This window comes from Rhipicephalus sanguineus, chromosome 11 (genome assembly GCF_013339695.2).
Source record: "Rhipicephalus sanguineus isolate Rsan-2018 chromosome 11, BIME_Rsan_1.4, whole genome shotgun sequence".
Classification (NCBI taxonomy): domain Eukaryota; kingdom Metazoa; phylum Arthropoda; class Arachnida; order Ixodida; family Ixodidae; genus Rhipicephalus; species Rhipicephalus sanguineus.
In genome coordinates this window covers 31,242,375-31,262,580 of record NC_051186.1, presented here as the reverse complement: position 1 = coordinate 31,262,580, position 20,206 = coordinate 31,242,375, and the positions used below count along the sequence as shown (strand labels likewise).

General features: G+C 46.0%; 6 non-coding genes across 6 annotated transcripts; all 6 read right to left on the bottom strand.

Annotated features, from left to right (window-relative positions):
* Positions 1-5,442: 5,442 nt before the first annotated feature.
* Trnar-acg (transfer RNA arginine (anticodon ACG)) lies at positions 5,443-5,515 on the bottom strand. Its single transcript has one exon. It is a non-coding gene; the product is annotated as a tRNA-Arg (tRNA).
* A 5,079-nt stretch (positions 5,516-10,594) lies between these two features.
* On the bottom strand, positions 10,595-10,667 carry Trnar-acg (transfer RNA arginine (anticodon ACG)). Its single transcript has one exon. It is a non-coding gene; the product is annotated as a tRNA-Arg (tRNA).
* Positions 10,668-10,746: 79 nt separating this feature from the next.
* Trnar-acg (transfer RNA arginine (anticodon ACG)) lies at positions 10,747-10,819 on the bottom strand. The gene has a single exon. It is a non-coding gene; the product is annotated as a tRNA-Arg (tRNA).
* A 79-nt stretch (positions 10,820-10,898) lies between these two features.
* Trnar-acg (transfer RNA arginine (anticodon ACG)) lies at positions 10,899-10,971 on the bottom strand. Its single transcript has one exon. It is a non-coding gene; the product is annotated as a tRNA-Arg (tRNA).
* A 231-nt stretch (positions 10,972-11,202) lies between these two features.
* On the bottom strand, positions 11,203-11,275 carry Trnar-acg (transfer RNA arginine (anticodon ACG)). The gene has a single exon. It is a non-coding gene; the product is annotated as a tRNA-Arg (tRNA).
* Positions 11,276-11,354: 79 nt separating this feature from the next.
* Positions 11,355-11,427, bottom strand: Trnar-acg (transfer RNA arginine (anticodon ACG)). The gene has a single exon. It is a non-coding gene; the product is annotated as a tRNA-Arg (tRNA).
* Between the last annotated feature and the right edge of the window lie 8,779 nt (positions 11,428-20,206).

Genomic DNA, 20,206 nt, shown 5'->3' with positions numbered 1-20,206 from the left:
CCGAGGGAAAAAAAATTTTAACACGAAAGTGTTTTATGTCGGGGTCCACCAAATCTTCAGTGACGTATTTCCGTCACGGAAATGACTTCGAAAAAATGCACACGACCAGATGGCAAAGAAAATAAAAAGTTCCATTAACGGGAGTCGAACCCGCGACCTCCTGGTCCGCGAAAACAGATACCAGGCACGCTATCCACTGCGTCATGACCACTGTTTTTTTTTTCTTTCATGGTATTTATTATAATGCGTATTTGAAATTATCACAAATGTTATGAGGTAGTGATGCATTCACTCAGCGACAATAACCGCACAAGCACTGCAAGACAAGCATTCAAAGGCTAACAGATATATACTTTACAAGTCCAGCAAAACAGGAAAAGTTCTTCAAAACCTGTCGCACAGGGAGGGTGGTAAGGAGGAGCACCTCATCAAGGTCGGGTGCCAGTCTGGTCTGATGTCATAAATGTCCTTGAGATGAATAGCCATACTAATAAAATGCATCTTGAAGCAGTGGTTGGTTTTGGATTACGATCTTGCATGCGCCTTTTCTACAAACTCTGCATTCCCACAAAGAAAAAAACATATCAAAGGGCACTTCACAGGCACGGAGCCAGGATTTTTTTTCGGGGGGGTGCCCAAGGCCTAATTGTTCGAAAGACAATCTTTCCATGGCAAAAACAAAAAAAGTTGCCTGGGAATATAGAGGGCTGGAAAAATTTCGGGGGGGGGGCGCCCCCCCCCCTTGCCTACGTGCCTGGTCCCTTCTACACGTTTGTGTGTACATCACGTCACGCGCACTGCAGTATTTTAGGGGCGTAGCTCCTCTTAGTCTAACCTTGTCCCATGTCAGGCGTAACCGCGGCAGTATCTCCCGAACAGTATAATAGATGGGATGTCCCATAGCGATGCATGGAAACTGCAGTTGGGTGACGATATACTAGATGGCGCTGTCCCATGGAGATAGAAAAAAAATTTTTAAAATAAAAATAAATAAAAATAAAAATAAAAAATTAAAAAATAAAAATGCAAAAAATAAAAACAAAAAAAGTTGCCTGGGAATATAGAGGGCTGGAAAAATTTCGGGGGGGGGGGCCGGGCCCCTCGCCCCCCCCCCCCCCTTGCCTACGTGCCTGGCACTTCATCAAGAGACGTTGGGAGAAGGTAACGTATAGTATGTGAATTAAAGGGACACTAAAGACAAATAACAATTTATGTCAGAGTGAAAGCCCAATGTATGACAACTTCTAAAACGGCAATATTATCAACAGCAGTGCCCTACTTACCGAGAAATTAAGCTAAATGTATCACATGATGAGCGCCACGAGTGGGACATTTTCGAAGTGATCCCGATGACGTATGGAAGTCGGCCTACAATAAATCACTAGTAATCAAACTAGCAGCAGTAAAAAAAGAACATTCCGAGCATCAAAAGACGTAATAAAATGCTGTTTGTTCGTTTCCGCTTGATTCATGGAAAACAAAACCTCCGTGGCGTTGCCATGGGGAACGGCGCGCGTGGTTCAAAGGTTCCGTTTTCGCCGAACTGCGCCTCGCCCGTCTCAGTGGTAGTTTCGGAAACCGGTGTGTCTTTTCATTGGGTGCCGCGGAATGAACCCTTACGCTCAAAGTGGCTTAGTGTCATGCCATTGCGCCAGTGTGCTAAACAGTCAAAACCTCTGCGTGTGTGCTCGCTGCACTTTCGTACTGAACATTACGAGACCAACCGCAACTTGGTGAAGGCTTTGAATGTGCCCATCCGAGCAAATCTTTGCCGCAGCGCCCGTTGTTGCTACTGTGGGTCCCGCTACTTCCGCTCCGCTGCTACTAGTGTCGGCGGCCGCGCAGTAAAAGCGGGCAACGTTGGGCACGGCAGCAGTGACGTATGAAAGTCGTATTTTCAGGCGGGAGACTTGAAGCGCGCTAACGCGATGCGGACCACTAAAAACGTGATTTTATTTCAAAATAAGCACTTCCTTGGCACAAAAGCAGCACTGGAACGCTATTTCAACAATCAACGTCGACTTAATATTTGCCTTTAGTGTCCCTTTAATGTTAAAATCTTTTTAATAGTTCGTTGAAGGATGTCCCAAAACAGAATGGCATCTTTGCAGCTAATAAAACAGTATTCTATTGTCTCTGGTACATCGTAGAGACGACAGTTAATTGAAGAAACAAAAATACCTTTCCTTCGTAGCCACAACTTTACCGCCAGTGTATCAGTATGGAGTTTAGAAAAGAAGGTTTTTGTGTCGGGAGAAATATACATTTTCCGAACTTGTTTTAATTAGTACATATCATGTCCTGGAAGATCGGAATATATTGAGCGGTGGAAAAAGCAAGGATAGCAGATCCTTATAGAATCTCCTGCGTGATACTGTGTATAAGTATTCTACGGAAAACCGAACTTTGAGGAACCGGACAGCGATGAAAACTTCCTGCATAAAAGTCCAATTAATTCCTGCGAACTTGTCCGGCGTACTATCCTATGATCCAAACTATTACCATAAACTTTTAGATGAGTTTAAACGAGCACCTGATACAGTGTCGAATTTACTTATTGTGGATACCACATTCTCAACACTTCGTTTCTCTGAGCACAAGAAAGCTACGTCGTCTGCATAAGCTAATACCTTAACCTCATTGCCTAATATACTGAATCCGCGAATACTATTTGATCGTATTGCGCTCAGGCATAGTGGTTCAAGATAAAGTGCGAACAACAGTGGGGAAATTGGGCAGCCTTGCTTTACAGAAGAGCAAATATATACTGGCTTTGACAGGTGTCCATTAATAATTAGACAAGTCGAACAGTCCTTGTAACAAAGTCTAACGCCTTCCAGCACAACAGAGCCAACATTGGCATGTTCCAGAAGGGAAAACAGAAATTAATGAATGACACGGTCAAAAGCTTTGGCGAGGCCTACCTGTAGCATAGCAAGCTGTCCTTGACAAATGTAGCAATACTGAAGAACTGTTTGAGTGATGTGTATGTTGGTTTGCATGGAGCGACCCCTAATTCCACATGTCTGGTGAGAACCCCTAGTATTGACATCACACACTGTAACCGCTTTGATAATACTTTCGCAAAAATTGTGTAGTCTATATCTGACAGCGCTATTGGCCTGTAACCTTGAACGGAACGAACTTTTTTTTTCCTTTTCAGATCTTTTCGGAATCTGAACAGTGTGGCTTTCGCAAAAAGAGCGCGGGAGAATCTTCATGTCATAAATTCTCCTAAAAATGTCCAGCAAAATGGAACTGAGAGTTGTTTTGAATCATTTGTAAAACTCAGCAGGAATTCCATCAGGACCAGGTGTTTTTGACAAAGGTAGTTTGATCAATGGCCTAGTTAATTTTACTCTAATGTAACGGGACTACTAATGATTGCGCAATCGTCATCGTTCAATGGGCTTAACAGAGAAGCAAAATTTGCTTTGTGTTGGACAACATGGTCTTCAGGAAGAACACTAAACAAAAAATTCGTCGTATCTTTCGAACTGCAAGATAATGTCTCTTGTATCTGTTAGAAGAGCACCGTTAGAACGTAGATCAGGAATGAACTTTGACATTGCGCGGTGCCGCTCATCAAGTAACGCTTGACGCGTCGGCTTCTCCGAATTCAAAGTCCTCCTGTTCCGAGAACGAATACGCGCGCCTCTGTAGCTAGCAGCATCATAATTTTGTAACTGGCACTTAATACTTTCAATGTCATTAACGTAGGCGCCTGGCTTTTCACATTCAATCTTGTAAAGGTTACAGAGGCTTTTAAATAGTCTCTTTTCTTCGTTCTTTCTATAGTACGATTTGACAGATCCAATCTATATGACAATTGCACGGACCTGTTGCTTAAAAAGCTCCCAAGCAGCGAATATATGCAATCCTTTAGAAAAGGAATTCTTCACTGCCTCTTCAACTCCATTATTGATTTCCTGATCGCTTAGAAGGTATGAGTCCATCTCCCATTGTGGTCCGAAGTGAGTTCGGCGGTTTGCATCAATTTTTGCGATAACAATACAATGGTCCGAAAATGAAACTGGCTCAGTGATTCAGGAAAGTTCCTGGGAGAGGAGTGATAAAGATACGTAAATTCGACGAAGGCGATCAAAAGAGCTTCCCGGAAGTCGAGTGTACACGGTTACTTGACCAAATCGTACCAATGTCAATGAGCGCTGCATTATTTACGATACTCTCAGTTAAAACTTCGCCACTCCTGTCACGGCGACTATTAGGATTGCTGCGATCACATACACAGCTAAAGTCAACCCATTGGTCAGTGAAATAACCACAGTTAATTAGACTGGACATATATTCAAATAACTCAATCCGTTTTGAAATCTCTTTAAACGCATACAAGTTGATAATTCGCCACGGCATCCCATGCAACACAAAATCGCAGCATATGTATCTGCCTTCGCTGTCGACACTAGTACTAATTGCTGAACAGGGTAGGCTCTTTCTAAGAAACAACCAGCTACCCGCAGGCAGTCCTTTTGCGTGTGAAACGCAAACGCTATGGACGGAGAGGAAGTACTCAGAGGAAGCACTCAAGTAAGGAGGAACGAGTCTGCCAGGATTCGAAACTGGAATCTTCCCATCCGTAGCCAGACGCGTTATCCGTTGCGCCACATGCCCGGACCGGGAAATCTATCCATCCATTCATCTCTTAGTGCCAAGAAAAAAAGTAAGTGAAGAGGAACGAGCCTGCCAGGATTCGAACCTCGAATCTTCAGATCCGTAGTCAGACGCGTTATCTGTTGCGCCACAGGCCCGGAACGGGAAAGGCTTTTCTTGGAGATCTATCCATCCATTCGTCTCTTAGTGCCAAGAAAAAAAGAAAGTAAGGAGGAACGAGCCTGCCAGGATTCGAACCTGGAATCTTCTGATACGTCGCGTTATCCGTTGCGCCACAGGCCCGGAACGGGAAAGGCTTCTCTCGGAGATTTCTCCATCCATTCGTCTCTTAGTGCCAACAAAAAAGAAAGTGAAGAGGAACGAGCCTGCCAGGATTCGAACCTCGAATCTTCAGATCCGTAGTCAGACGCGTTATCTGTTGCGCCACAGGCCCGGAACGGGAAAGGCTTTTCTTGGAGATCTATCCATCCATTCGTCTCTTAGTGCCAAGAAAAAAAGAAAGTAAGGAGGAACGAGCCTGCCAGGATTCGAACCTGGAAGCTTCTGATCCGTCGCGTTATCCGTTGCGCCACAGGCCCGGAACGGGAAAGGCTTTTCTTGGAGATCTATCCATCCATTCGTCTCTTAGTGCCAAGAAAAAAAGAAAGTAAGGAGGATCGAGCCTGCCAGGATTCGAACCTTCGAATCTTCAGATCCGTAGTCAGACGCGTTATCCGTTGCGCCACAGGCCCGGAACGGGAAAGGCTTCTCTTGGAGATTTCTCCATCCATTCGTCTCTTAGTGCCAAGAAAAAAAGAAAGTGAAGAGGAACGAGCCTGCCAGGATTCGAACCTGGAATCTTCTGATCCGTAGTCAGACACGTTATCCGTTGCGCCACAGGCCTTTTTTTTTATTTATTGCCTGGCTTGGACATTGTACAGAGCAATCATTGCACACACATGATACAATAAAAAAAAAGAACAAGCATTGCCATCAGTCCCATTTGGACTGATGTTGTCCTCTTAAAAATACTTAAGGGTGGCCAGAGGTTCAAACCTTGACAACCATTCTGGCTCGATCTCCTGTATTTTGTTACACTCAATGAATGCAGACATGCTTTGCCTGAAATAAATTACTGCTGGCTTTGCATCCGGGTCGAAGTGGTATCCGGCCATTCGCGCACGCCATATACAGTGGAGACCGGTCAACATCACTGCATCAAATGGGACCCCCTCATCATTCGTTACTGCGAGATACCTTATCCCGTGTGGATCCAGTGGAAAATCTTTCTTTATTGTCCTCTGCAAAATGTCCCAAAAATGTACCCCTTCCCAACAATGCAAAAAAACATGGTCTATTGTTTCTGGTTTCTTACATATCAAGCAGTGTGACCCCCATGGTGTAAAAAAGCCCCGTTCCTCTGTGAAAGTCTTTACTGATAGTGTTCCTGTGTGTAACTTGAAGAAAAATGTTTTCACCCCTGTAGGTACCTGCATGTTTCTCACCCGCTTCAGTACATTTTGTCCCGGTCTTCCACTGTATATGGCCCTGTACAATGGTACTGGCAAAACCATATCACATACATCTTTGTACAATTCTTCTAACACTTGCTAGATAATCCAACGAAAAGCGAACAGATAAAAAACGTACACTGTCTACCACTTCCTTGAGCTAGCCACGCAACGTCACGGGCCGGCTATCCGTAGTGACAACAAGTTCTGGTAAGGCACTGCCTAACCTGAGCTGGCATACCGTACGCAAAAACGGATCCCTGACGTCACGGAAAAACAAAAATCTATTTACTAATTGTCTCACAAATAGGTGCGCCAAACCGAGACCCCCGTCCTTCACGCGCCTGAACAAATTGGTCCGTCTGCACCTTTCCCATTCCGAGCCCCATATAAAAACTGCGAACACTCTGTGCAGCCTTTGCACGTTGATCCTTGAACAATGTAGCACCTGCATTACGTACCACAGTTTAGTGATAAAAAACATGTTGCACACAGTAGACCTAGCAAAAACAGACAGGTTCATGCCTTTCCACCTGTCTGCTTTTTCCTTCGTCTCTTTTGTTTGACGTGACCAATACTCCTCGCTGCCGTTATAACATTCAAGGGGAACACCGAGGTACCTTGTCTGTGTTTCCGTCCAGTGCAAATTCGCAAAATGGTCCGGCTTTGAAGGCCACCTTCCATGCCAAAGCCCAAGAGATTTCCCCCAGTTTACGCGGCTCCCTGTGACGCTACAAAAATGTTTCACAACACTTATCGTTTCCTCTACACTTTCTTTGTTCGTACAACACACCGCAATGTCATCTGCATATGCCAGCAGCTTAACTTCCACTGCCGCCAAGCTGAAGCCACGTATTTTTTCGTTTTCAGTTATCGCTAAGCACATCGCTTCGATGTAAATACAAAACAGAAGTGGACTGAGGGGGCAGCCTTGACGCACAGAGCGCATTATGTGAATGGGGGCCCCCAAGGACTTATTAACAATTAAATGTGTTGTGCAGTTCTGGTACGCCAAGGCCACTCCCTCCTTGATGATGGAACCAACATTAATATGATCTAAGATGACAAACAAAATATCATGCGCAACACAATCAAAAGCTTTCTCCAGGTCTATCTGGAGCACAGCAACGCCAAGTAACTCCTCGTCACAACACTCTAGCACACACCGCATCTTGTGAATGTTTGAGCTAATAGTTCTGCCTTTGATACCACAAGTTTGGTGCTCTCCAACAATTTCTTTAATGACACCTTGAAGTCGCGCTGCCAGAACCTTCATAAAAATCTTGTAATCAACATTGGTCAGCGATATGGGCCTATACGATGTCACCAGTTTAAGTTTTTCCCCTTCGTCCGTTTTAGGAATTAATATCGTATGCGCTTTGCTAAAGGAGGGCGGCAGATTTTTCCGTTCGTACGCCTCATTGAACAGCTCAGCTAACCCCGGGGACAGTTCTGTTCTAAAAGTCTTATACCACGCAGCGGTTAGTCCATCGGGTCCCGGTGACTTTCCGGGGTCCAGATGACCAATCGCGCGTTCCACTTCGCCTTCCGTTATTTTGCCTTCTAAAAGCTTTTTTGTGTCGTCACTAAGCCGCGGCATGCGCTTAAAAAACTCTTCTTTAAAACCCTGTACATTCGCTTTTCGAACTGCAAATAGTGACTGATAATACGCAAAAAAGGCCCGTTCGATGGTTTCGTTGTCGCTCGCGAGAGTCCCGTTGCAATAGACCTTATCGATATGGTTTCGGCGTCCTTGCGCTTTTTCGAGACCAAGCGCCCTTTTAGTGGGCGTCTCACCCGCGGCAAGATCATTTGCTCGAGCGCGAACCCAAGCGCCTTGATAACGCTCTCTGTCATGCAGTTCTAATTTTTCCTTGACACTGCGCACCTCGTCTTTACAAGTCCCAGGCTCCCGACTTTCTAGGGCTATCAGCTGCTGCAGTGTTTTCTTCAGACTTCTTTCTTTTTTTTTGCGCTTCGAATTTTAGCGTGCTCGATCTGTCTATCGCTTTCATTTTCACCTTTTGCTTTAAATACTCCCATTTTTCTGCTACAGTTTCCGTTTTTTCCATAAGCACTTCAGTAATGGTCTCGTGCACTGCTTCTAAAAATGGTTCATCTTTTAATAACAGTGCGTTCAGTTTCCATAAATCCCAGTTAAAAGCCTTACTCTGTTTCCTCATACCTAAGCGACATAAAACCAAGCAATGATCCGAGAAAGACACTGGCACAACCGTGTAACCGCGACACAATGGTATAATGTCTAGCGATAAGTACATGCGGTCTAACCGCGCATGGCTAGTGCCTTGAAATCTCGTGTACATCACTTCGCGGTCCGCTTCAACACATTCGTACACATCGTCCAGGTCAGTCTCGCTAATTAACTTATACAACACGTCACCACTTTTGTCGCGAATGCCCATATTGTTAACTCTATCCCGTGCACTTAAAACACAATTGAAGTCCCCTAACAACACAACCCGCTTATCACAATTCGTCCACTGAAAAAGATTCGAAAAAAAAGGGTACGCTCTTCCACACCATTCGGCGCGTATATGCCAATTACACGGAATTCAATTTCACAAAACACAAAATCACAATACACAACTCTTCCTGACTGACATGAATATACACTTTGAACAAGAAGGCCTTGCAGTTTTTTTACAAAAAGAACACATCCCGCGGACGTCCCTAACGCATGGCTCACGACTGCATAGTATCTGTCAGTGAAACGACGCACCATGCTCCCGGTCTCCTCCTCCCCGTCAACCTTAGTTTCCTGGACGGCTAGGACGTCGATATCTTGGTCGGTGACCAACCGTAGGAGCTGACTTTGCCTACGCCTAGCCGCCAACCCTCTCACGTTCAGCGTTGCTATGCTGAGTGATGGAAACGGTGCCATTGTGACTTCTACGCTATAAGGAGTAGGCCCGGAGCATGGCGCTTACCTTTCACGTCTAGCCTACGGCTAGCCGCCTCCAGGACCATCCTGCTTGCCGGCATTCTTTTGCTTTGTCTTGTCCGCCGATCTCTTGTCAGTTGGGATTTTCGGTTCGGGTCTCAGCGTGAACCGCCTCCCTTGAGGAGTCTTTGCAGGCGGCTCCTCGCTGGGTGTAGACGACGTCTTGTCCATTTCCTCGGTCTCGTCGCGCGCACGCTTTAGTGTGGCCGTGGTGACACTCATGTCGTCCCCGCTTCCGGACGTCTCTCCTTGGAACTCTGCTGCCTCGTCCGCCTCGACTGGCACCGCTTCCTGCTCGACCGGCACCGGTTCAGCTACTGACGGGGTGATGACAGGTGCGGTTGAATGCTGAGGAATCTCCGACAACTTGTGTGTGTCTGTCGAGGCCGACCCCCCGGCTGTCGCCAGGACCACTGTGCTGCCGGCACCTTCAGCGGCCTCCTCCGTCTCGGCCGCGTCCATGACGAGCTCGGCAACCACCTCGCTCTTCGCTGGTCCTGTTGCAGAGGCATACGTCCTAACGCAGTCGGCTTCGACGTGCCCGAAGCGTCTACAGCGGGAGCAACGTGGCACCTTGCACTCACGACGGACATGCCCTGTGCCTTGGCAGCGCAAGCACTGCATCGGCCGCCCAGGCACAACAACCAGGGCCAGCTCCCCGTCCACACGGATCTGGTGTGGAAGGTCCTCAACCATGAGACCACTTTTCAACTTCAGTAAGACTGTCCTTGTGGTTGAGCATTTGTCTGCCATGCCCGGGACCCGCCACCGCTCACGGCTCACTTCCACCACCTTTCCAAATGCTGCCAGTGAAGCCCGTACATCTTCGTCGCTCACCCCGTGCAGCAGCCAGTGCAGCCTAAGCTTCACCTGCTGGTCCTGCGGGTCGACGACGACGCAACGCCTCCCCTTCACCTGGAGCTCCTTCAGGGCAAGTAGGCGTTTCATGGGAGCACCGTCGTTGAAGGTCACCGCCCACAAGTGGTTTATCTGATACGCGCCGAAGCTGACCACATCGGGCAGCAGGCCCGTCGGCGTCAGCGCATCCCTAAAATCTTCAACCTTGTAAGGCCTGGCCCTGACATCTCCGTGTAAAAACACGGTGTTATTAATAAGTTTTCCTTTTGGCAGCTGAGGCAAAATAAACTGGTATTCCTTGTCATCCGCATTCCTGTTTCCGCGGCCTATAGTGGCCGCTATCGCCGCTCCGCCGGAGCCCATGACACTGCGATCCGATCAGCTCGGCTGCCGGAAGCAGAATGACGTTGCGCCACAGGCCCGGAACGGGAAAGGCTTTTCTTGGAGATTTCTCCATCCATTCGTATCTTAGTACCAACAAAAAAGAAAGTGAAGAGGAACGAGCCTGCCAGGATTCGAACCTCGAATCTTCAGATTCGTAGTCAGATGCGTTATCTGTTGCGCCACAGGCCCGGAACGGGAAAGGCTTTTCTTGGAGATCTATCCATCCATTCGTCTCTTAGTGCCAAGAAAAAAAGAAAGTAAGGAGGATCGAGCCTGCCAGGATTCGAACCTGGAATCTTCTGATCCGTAGTCAGACGCGTTATCCGTTGCGCCACAGGCCCGGAACGGGAAAGCCTTTTCTTGGAGATCTATCCATCCATTCGTCTCTTAGCGCCAACAAAAAAAGAAAGTGAAGAGGAACGAGCCTGCCAGGATTCGAACCTGGAATCTTCTGATCCGTAGTCAGACGCGTTATCCGTTGCGCCACAGGCCCGGAATGGGAAAGGCTTCGCTTGGAGATCTATCCATCCATTCGTCTCTTAGTGCCAAGAAAAAAAGAAAGTGAAGAGGAACGAGCCTGCCAGGATTCGAACCTGGAATCTTCTGATCCGTAGTCAGACGCGTTATCCGTTGCGCCACAGGCCCGGAACTGGAAAGGCATCTCTGGGAGATCTATCCATCCATTCGTCTCTTAGTGCCAAGAAAAAAAGAAAGTAAGGAGGAACGAGCCTGTCAGGATTCGAACCTGGAATCTTCTGATCCGTAGTCAGACGGGTTATCCGTTGCGCCACAGGCCCGGAACGGGAAAGGCTTCTCTTTGAGATCTATCCATCCGTTCGCCTCTTAGTGCCAAGAAAAAAAGAAAGTGAAGAGCAACGAGCCTGCCAGGATTCGAACCTGGAATCTTCTGATCCGTAGTCAGACGCGTTATCCGTTGCGCCACAGGCCCGGAACGGGAAAGGCCTCTCTTGGAGATCTATCCATCCATTCGTCTCTTAGTGCCAAGAAAAAAAGAAAGTGAAGAGGAACGAGCCTGCCAGGATTCGAACCTGGAATCGTCTGATCCGTAGTCAGACACGTTATCCGTTGCGCCACAGGCCCGGAACGGGGAAGGCTTCTGTTTGAGATGTACACGCCATTCCGCTGTTCGCGTCAAAAAAAAAAAAAAGACGGAGAAATTAGCCTGCCGGCCAGGGTGTCTATAATCGGATGCAACTTAAGTTAATTTTAAGTACATTGGTTATTCATAACTGAGTCTATAAATTTCGATTTTTCAGGTGTTATTTCACGTTTTCTTTTCGTGACTTAATTTGTTGCTTAGAATAACAGAGAGCTGAGCTAGTAGGTAAGTATTCATTCTAAAAAGACAGGGCGTGCAAACACGGACACAAGAAAGAAGTCAGGACACCACAAACGCCGACTAACAACTGAAGGGACGCACAACGGCTGAAAAGAAAGAAGGCACGAAAACTTATCTGCGCATGCCCATGCAACAGGCGAACCTATCAATCCGGCACGCGTGGTGGTCTACGTGGAAGATAACTGTTAAGGCATTTGATTTCATCTTATGCAAGTTAATCGACGGTTGGCTCACGCATGCGCTACCACTTTTCTCGATATGCCATGCTTGAATCATCAGGCGCGTTTCTTCATTTCTATGCCGGTACAACACTGCGCATTGATCAAATTTTAGCGTGCACTTACAATCTCGAGTATGTAAAAATAGATTAGAAGGTGAGCCTCCTGTTAGCGATCTCTTATGTTCCAACAATCTCTGGTTGATGCATCGGCCCGTCTGTCCTACTTAGAAGCGGCCGCAGCTGAAAGGGATCTTATACACCACACTCGTACGGCAATCAGTGAATTTGTTGGTGTGTTTTACGAAGCAAAAATCGGTCCGCTTCTTGTCTTTCACTCCCTCATTCTTCCTCTGCACAGCGGCACAAATCTTACCTAGCTTATTTGCAGCCGTGAAAACAACATTAACGCCGTGTCTAGTTCCTACTTTCTTTAGCCTGTGAGATACCCGATGAATGTATGGTATACCTACGACACGTTTCTTCCTATCGCTTTCTGCAACTATGCTCGGACTTAACTCAATGGACTTCTTTAAACGTTCAGCGACCGTGGCCACTGCATCATGAGGATACCCTACATCTAATAGATGCGTAACCTGTGCGTTAAAGCTATCACTCATTTTGTGCTCACACGACTTGGTGAGGGCTGACTTAAGGCAAGACATGGCGATGTCGTTTTTAACACGAAAGTGTTTTATGCCAGGGTCCACCCAGACTGTCATGACGTATTTCCGTCACGGAAATACGTCAGCAAAATGAACACCATCAAATGGCAAAGAAAAAGTTCCGCTTATAGGAGTCGAACCCATGACCTCTCGGTCCGCGACGATGGCTGCTCGGCGTTTAGCCCACTGAGCTACCGCCAAACACATAACGGAGGCTACATGAATGCGCCTTTTATCTTTCACACTTTTCTCTCAGTGCTCTTGGTGGCTGGATGGATGCTATGAGCGTCCCCTTTATAAAGGGTCGGTGACATGTGTGCCACCATGCAGGCTCGAAAAAAAAACCGAAAAGAACACGCCGTTGCTATACGACCGTCCCATTCGGCGCGTTTCCAATAAAGTGTAATTTCGTCAACGCTTTAACACACCGCGAGATGGTGGCTTTTAATGTAGGCTCCCTCGTGGCTTTAGCCCAAGCCTCGCTCATAGTATCCATCCATATTGAAAAATAGCTCTCCGGCGCCCACCTGGCTGTCGCACCGCGTTCCCCGCTCGCCCAGTGATAATTAACGGGCAGGCTAGAGGGAAGACACGACGCGCGTAGCGTTTCTCTTCGCGTGTCACGACGCTTTGAAGAGGGAGAGAGATAAACATTTATTTACACCCGTCGAGAATGAAGGAGTGCATATCGAGTATCAGCGTTTACTATGTGCTTGTGAATGCCATATTTGCGCGGGATTCACCATATGCGGTGGCCACGCATATGCGAAGAACTTCAGCTACCGCAAGGGTTAAATCATGATCATGGGCGTTAGTCGTCGGTATGGAGATGTGCCACAAGGCGTCAACGTGAGTGCGTCCATATCAAGCGGTGCTACATCTGCCAAACTACAGTATACACATTCCGTATACATGCTCTCATATACCAATGCTCTATAAACAATCAACTACTTCTGTGACGACACGTTTCACTTTCGTTTTATACAGATTCCTATGACAGAGGGATCAGCCATCTTTTTACAACCTTCGAGTGTTTTGACGAAAAATTTAACAGCGGTTTCGAAGATCTAGAAGAATACTGCCAGCACACGTGGTTCTTCTGGAACGTAAAGGAAATGCCTAGAAATTGTATTCCATTATTCTGAGGCAGCTCTTTAGTAAAGCTCAGCCCCCCTCCATTTAATTCAGATTTTTCGCTCACGGAAGTTACCACCTTTTCAAAGTCATCACCACTGCAAAAAATCAAGTAATCGTCCACATAACGAAAAACCTTAATAACCGAATTACCTAAGGCGCCTTCCAAAAGATTGTCAATCTTGCTAAGGTATAAATCACTAAGAACCGGGGCAACTTTAGAACCAATACATATCCCTGATTTCTGCCCATAAATTCCTTCCTTCCAACAGCGTCGACTTTAAATACATGGAAAGGATTTCTAGAAATGCCCCGGTAGAAACATCACATTTTTCGGTGAAAACCGTCTGGTGCTCTTGTTCGTTAATACATTCGTTGACACAATTTAACAAGTCCTCATGCGGCAAAGAATAATACAGGTCTTCAATATCCATACTAAAAGCCTTACAACATCCGGGGTTCTCCTCTGAGAGGAACTGAACTAGCGCCTGAGAATTACGCATACGAAAAAGGTCTGAAAAACTCAAAGAGCTTAAGCAAGCAGTTCTGCAAATAACTAGATACAGCGACTTGCCAGGTGCCTTGCTCTGAAACGATTGCTCGAAACGGAATCTCGTTCTTATGTGTTTTGGCTGAAAAAAACAATTCTAAAGTAAGTGATTTAGCCTTCTTGACATTACAAACTATTCTCTCAAGATTATGCCTTAACAAAAGGTCGACAGCACGTTGCCTAACTACCGATGGCTTAAGTTTTACCGTCCTAAAATTCTTTTCTATGGCTGTTAATGCTTTTTCTGAGAACAAACTGTCCGGCATAATTACAAAATACCCTTCCTTATCTGAAATTACTGCATGGCCTGAGTTTCTTCTCGACACAGTAATTAACCAAAGGCCGGATAGGATCATAACACTTGAGATGCATATTAGAACCCTTGATGCTAGCAACGCAGTCTGAAATGCAGTGGGAACGCTCTTCTTCAGGAACAAGTCTAGTGATTGTACGCGGCAAACTTAAAACGTCCATTGGTTTCAGCTTCGGCTTAAAACAGTATTTAGGACCTAAGGCTAGGGTTTTGCAGTGACTATCATCTAAGGCAGCTCCTCCAAGGACTAGCAAGTTATTTTGCGGTGAAACAGTAGAAATAATCTTCCTCTTACATGGTTGAAGTTCTCGAAGTTTTACCCTCCATATGAATTCCGCATGCTGGTTAGCTACCCTCATCCAGTCGGCGTACATCTGCTTCTGGCGGCGATCGTCACGCGAAGTCGAGCAACGGACCTTGAGACATTCCTGGTAAAATCTCACTTTACGCCATGATTCCGCGGTCAATATGGCACATATCCTCCTGGCATGTCCGGTAGATGGTTGCAGAAAGCCGCACAAAAGTTGAACTTCAACTGGGCAAACTCTATTCTTAGAAAACCATGAAAAAGTTCTAGCACGGACCAAGCAAATAGCAATTAAAGAAGCCAAAGAGGCAGGATTGTTCAGCTAAGTAGGGGAACACGGAAAAGGGCTCAGAGTACTAGAAATGAAGCTTATAGAATAACAGAGAGCTGAGCTAGTTGGTAAGTATTCATTCTAAAAAGACAGGGCGTGCAAACACGGACACAAGAAAGAAGTCAGGACACCACAAACGTTGATTTTAAACGAAACTTCGTTGATTTTAAACGAAACTTTTATACTAACTCGCAGATGTCGGTGGCGTCGTCGTACGCGAAAAGACGGGCGCCGGCACAGAAACGCGGCCCTCGAAGGTGCTCCGCTCACGTGCGTATATGTATGCGACATTTCCCAATAACTGATGATCTCTCGATCGCAGGCTTACCGACGATCGGCCGTTTCTGATGTGGACATCTGATCTTTTGCCGAGGTGACTTGTTTTTTCACGTTGTCACACTCCATTGTTGCCTGGATATGAACGCATGGCCGTCGTAGCAACTGAAGTGTTGCGCTGCTAAGCGATTCCCGGCATGGATAAAGGAAACAGGGAGCATTGCGCAATACGTTAGAAAGAAAGAAAGAAAGAAAGAAAGAAAGAAAGAAAGAAAGAAAGAAAGAAAGAAAGAAAGAAAGAAAGAAAGAAAGAAAGAAAGAAAGAAAGAAAGAAAGAAAGAAAGAAAGAAAGAAAGAAAGAAAGAAAGAACAGTAGTACGTCAGCCACGCAGGCGCAAAGCTTCGATTGATCCCATTTTTCCAATAGGGCAACGGCCCTATCGTATCCGGACTTTTTTTACATGTAATTGTTAGGGTTTAATGTCTCACAACCGTTCTTTTTTCTTTTTCTTTTTTATTTTATTTTTATTATTTGTGTATTTTTTTTACAAAAATATGGGCTCGGATCATATCGTTGAATCGATGAGCGCCGTTGTAAGGTAACATGCCATTTAAGAAAGATCTTAAAGCGCGCGAGTACTCTTGTTTAGATGCACGGTACTCGTACTCTGTGATCGGAGATGACGCGTGTGATCGTGTATAATTGAGAAACACGTAATAAGCCCGTGACTGTTCCAAGCCTTTTTCATTCTCTATCGATATGCTTCGCTGCACAAAAAACCTGCTGCACTGCAATACAGGTCGTGTGTTTTACTGCACAGCATTTTTGTGTTGCGGTGAAGCTTACTGTTTGGAACAGTCCATTATGTCGCGCATGCAAACATTTTACCAATGTCGGCTTGTACGACACCCCCATAACAAAATCGTAAAGCTACAAAAAAAAAAAAAAGAAGAGCTCGTACGTGGGCCTTAAAAAAGTTTTGCACTTGCAAATGGAATTTGTCCAGCTCCAGTAATGCACGCAGCTCTGGACAAATATCGGGTGGCTGAAAAAAAAAAACGTTTCTGTCTGTGAATTATTAAACAGCAAAGCTGTTTAAGCTATCGGTAACTTGTGCTCCGTCGTGCAAAACTCCTCAGGTGGGTATACGCCACATGAATTGGGCAAGCCCCACTACCGTGTACAGCAGGTGCGAGTGTCAAGCGGAAACGAACACGTGAAAAAGAGTGAGAGAAAGAGGGAGATAGAAAATAGAGAAAAAGAAAGAAAGGAAGCGATGGAAAGAAAGAGGAAGAGAAAAAGAGAGGGGGAAGAGAAAGAAGGATAGAAAGAGAAAGAAATAGATATAGAGAATTAAGGAAACAGATACAAGAAACAGATAGAAAAAAAAAGAGATGCAAGAAACAGAGAGAGAGAGAGAGAGAAATAGACGAGGAAAGAAAGAGAAAAACAATTGAGAAACAAGGAAGGCCGCTCCAGTTCCGCTCTTCCTTCAGGCTTGGCACCGCTTGTGCGAAGCTGCCGTGATTTTTTCACCTCCAGGATTTTTGAAGAATTAAGGTGCAAATTTCACTTCCACGGCTAAAGCATGTATTGCCTCAGTTTGTTCTGCGCTGTGTAAGAATGAGTTTTATTAAAAGAGAGGCAGAGAAAGAAAGAGGAAGGCAGGCATTGGAGCAACAGTGCATTTTGTGCAACTTTGACAGCGTTGTCTAAACTGGTGCTAGGTTGTTTCAAGGTCGTCCCAAATTGTTGTGCATTTAGGGTTACTCGTCTTGTCTTCATTAATCGCATCACGTGCCTTGAAGTTAATCATTACGCTGCTGTAACCTGTAATTAGCGTCCAACTCATCAAACTATCGCCACGATGGAGGCGAAAATGCTTGAGGCCCGTGTACTTAGATTTGGGTGCCCGTTAAAGAACCCCAAGTGGTCGAAATTCCCGGATCCCTCCACTACGGAGTCTCTCGTAATCATATCGTGGTTTTGGGACGTTAAACGCCAGCAATTATTATTATTATTATTATTATTATTATTATTATTATTATTATTATTATTATTATTATTATTATTATTATTATCATCATTATTGTCAATTTATCGCCAATGAGTCCACGCCCATAGGGTTGCGCTGTATCCCACAGGAAATTCTTTTAAAAATTTATTGAAATTGCGTTGGTTGTAGAAGTGTCATTCTATTGCCTTACGGTAAGGGAACTACTCGGGTAATGGCCAACATAGACGGACGAGACGAATAAGCGAATCGAGAAATGTTTGCTATGTAAAAATTCTTCAGATTATTTGAATGACACGTTGTCCATTCTCTTCCGTCGCTGCCACATACAAACACGCGAAAAACATGCGAAAAAAAAAAATGTGTTTCAAATCGCGTGCACTGGGACCTTAATTAATCACCGCGCCGATGAAATATGATTAAGCCGGTGACTGCATCAAGGTAGCTATACGAACGATGATCTTCCTGAAACAAACAAAAAAAAACACCGTGAGACTGTGGCTCATAGCCACTGCACACACTAACTCGTTTCAGCTGCGGTAATCTGTACGTCGAACAGATAGACCGTCACATTAATGAGAGATTCATTGAGCATCGTTATCCGGAGGATCAGCGTATAATCTTTCGTTGCATTATCGCGATTGTAAATGCACGCCGAAATTCGATGAATGCGCAGTTTTGTACAGACACAGGAACGAAGAGACGCGTCTGAGGCTTGGCATATCAATAGCAATGGTATAGTGCAGCGTCAGCCAGTCTGATTAATTTACATAAAGGAATGAAAAGAGTTATATCTCGCGTAGACCCGCACGGGTGGCGCTGCCATTCCTGCCCATGCGCAGGTATTCATACTTAAAAGGGTCTCTAAACAACCATTGGAAATACAAAGAACGAGCGAGTTATTCTCCCCTTGCGTTTCCTCTCTTTTCGGCACACTTCGTGACGCCAGCAGTCTGTTCATGTGACGTCATAAGGAAATAGGCGCTCGATTGGTCCATATACGAGACATATCAGTTGCGAATTGCCCCCTACCCTACTTTGCCAGGCATTCGCACGCCCGTTCTGCATTGTCCCACATGTGTACCTCGCGCGATCAACTGATTTCACTTCGTTTTGTGCGTTTTCGACTGCGCGAGCGGAGATAACAGCGTTTAGCCGAAGAGCGCGAAATGCTGATAGACGCTTATTTTTATGAAGAAATAAGTGACGAGGAGAATATAGCGCCTGTAGGAAGGGTAGTGAAGGCGAGGAAGAAACCACTCTCTCGTCTTTGATTAAACTCGGAGTGGCTTAAGGGCCCTTGAACAAGGAGCCCAATAAAACGACTGCACAAGAAGATCAGACGAGCGCAGTCATGCGTGCCTTATATTACGCCGCAGTGCGACCTTTAAGTCGATATGGCCGGCAATTCTGTCGTCTGATTCCCTTCTCTTGTGTCCGTGTTTGCGCGGCTCTCTTCCATGATAAATCCCTGGCGACTAGTTCGACTTTCTGTCGGTCCTGCATGCCTCTGTGACACAACCGCGAATGTGAAACCAAAAAGCCGAACAGTATACACATACTTCTAAGCGTGCCTCGCTTTTCACGCCCCCTGTGCCCGCGCAACAAAGACTGCAGCTGTTCAAGTCACTTCGCGGTGGACACAATCCTGCAATGACTACTCACTTGCGACTCCTACACCAAGACGAGAGAATGTTCGGGAAAGCCGACTAATAATATAATAATACTTGTTGGGGCTTAACGTCCCAAAACCACGATATGATTATGAGAGACGCCGTAGTGGAGGTCTCCGGAAATTTCGACCACCTGGGGTTCTTTAGCGTTCACTTAAATCTAAGCACACGGGCCTCTAGCATTTTCGCCTCCATCGAAAACGCGGCCGCAGCGACCGGGGCTCGATCCCGCGACTTGTGGGTCAGCGGTCGAGCACCATAACCACTAGACCACCTTGGCGGGTTGAAAAGCCGACAAGGAGACATATGCGAACAAGACAACGATGGCGGCGACGATGGTGGCAGTTACTTCTACTACTATACTACTACTACTACTACTACTACTACTACTACTACTACTACCAGCAATAATAATAATAATAATAATAATAATAATAATAATAATAATAATATAATAATAATAATAATAATAATAATAATAATAATAATAATAATAATAAATGTTTAATATTTGCACTACACGACAGCGAAAAGAAAGGATTTGACTGAATGTATGCGCATGTTTGAAGAGACGGCGCAGCTGAATGAGGGAGCTTATCCGCCTAAAGTGGTGGCCTCTGTAGTGCCTAGGAAAAAAAAAGGCAATCCCGTCCCTGTCAGCACGAAGCGGGTCCATAAAATCTTCTCATCCCGCTGGGAGACTGCCGGGGTGGGGACGCGCCAGTACCGCTCCTTGTAGTCATTTGTGACGCTCCCCTTTTGACACCCACCATCCCTCCCGCCGCGTTGGCTTTGTCTCCGAAACCCATTCGCTGCCTTCCCTACCGCGGCGAGCCTGTCTTCGAGCGTCCCTCTTCCCTAAAACCTATGCACCGAGAGCATCCTTCACGCGTGCGCCCTTCGCCAACTGTTTTTCCAAAGCCGCGCAAATTGTTATTGTTTCGGGTGCTGTCCCCTGTGCCGCGACCCTCTCCCCATTTATATCTTACCCGGCGATCCCTCCCTAATCGGTGCCACGCCGCACGCTTTCGAGGCTTGG